The sequence below is a fragment of the Frankliniella occidentalis genome, unplaced genomic scaffold, assembly GCF_000697945.3.
Source record: "Frankliniella occidentalis isolate FOCC.00 unplaced genomic scaffold, Focc_3.1 Scaffold11, whole genome shotgun sequence".
NCBI classification, from domain to species: domain Eukaryota; kingdom Metazoa; phylum Arthropoda; class Insecta; order Thysanoptera; family Thripidae; genus Frankliniella; species Frankliniella occidentalis.
Window position 1 is genome coordinate 239,786 of NW_026267141.1, and position 778 is coordinate 240,563.

At 43.3% G+C, this 778-nt stretch overlaps 1 protein-coding gene across 1 annotated transcript in view; it reads left to right on the forward strand.

Annotated features, from left to right (window-relative positions):
- LOC113215436 (ATP-dependent helicase brm) overlaps positions 1-382 on the forward strand; it is a gene marked incomplete at its 5' end in the record, with an annotated part of 24,345 nt that extends 23,963 nt beyond the window's left edge. Inside the window, 1 exon segment of the mRNA XM_052277553.1 lies at positions 1-382.
- Between the last annotated feature and the right edge of the window lie 396 nt (positions 383-778).

A 778-nucleotide genomic window follows, 5' to 3' on the forward strand; every position in this document is an offset into this window, starting at 1 on the left:
TTTAAATATCAATTTATTAAGATACTTTACTGTGCCTGTGCATATTTAACAGTGACATTGGCATTCTGTCGTCTCTTTACTGTTATTCTTACAATCAAAGCGACATTTCACTAGAAAACGCATTGCATTTCCATGACTTTATTATCCTATTAGCGATTTTAAATCTAACCTAATAGTGTTCCAGGGATGCATTGTTTCGTTTTTATGTCGTAAAATGTCGGGTAAAACTAGTTATTGGTAACTTATTTCTGTTGCAAGTAAAAATGCAATCTCATTCTGTTCTCACTAGATCTCTGCAATTGGAGAATACGTGTAAGACTTTGTAATTAATGAATTAGAGGCATTATGAATCATGAATAAAGTGACACTGTCTATTACCAAATTGTTTATTTCCATAACTACCTTGTAGTTCTCTGCTTATGGCTCCCCAAATGGGCTCCAAAGAGTCCCTAAACACTGAGTGTTGTCACCAGCCACCAGGCACAGTATGACAAATCAAATATATACCGGCAGCCTGGTGCATCGCCCAGGTCATTCAACCGCATCCAGATGTCCCGAAGCCAGGAGCACACTAGACAGAACAAATAAACTTTTGTGAAACACACCATGAAGTATGGCTTCACGACGAGGAGCCCGCCCTGCGCAAGCACTCGACAGTCAAAACTACAAAATCCTGGACACGGCCGGACGAGCTGAAGGACTCCTCATCCACCGGGTGGGATGCCCCCTCCCCTGGCGACTGGCGTCCCCCTCTACCCCATCGGGGGCCCACCGGAAG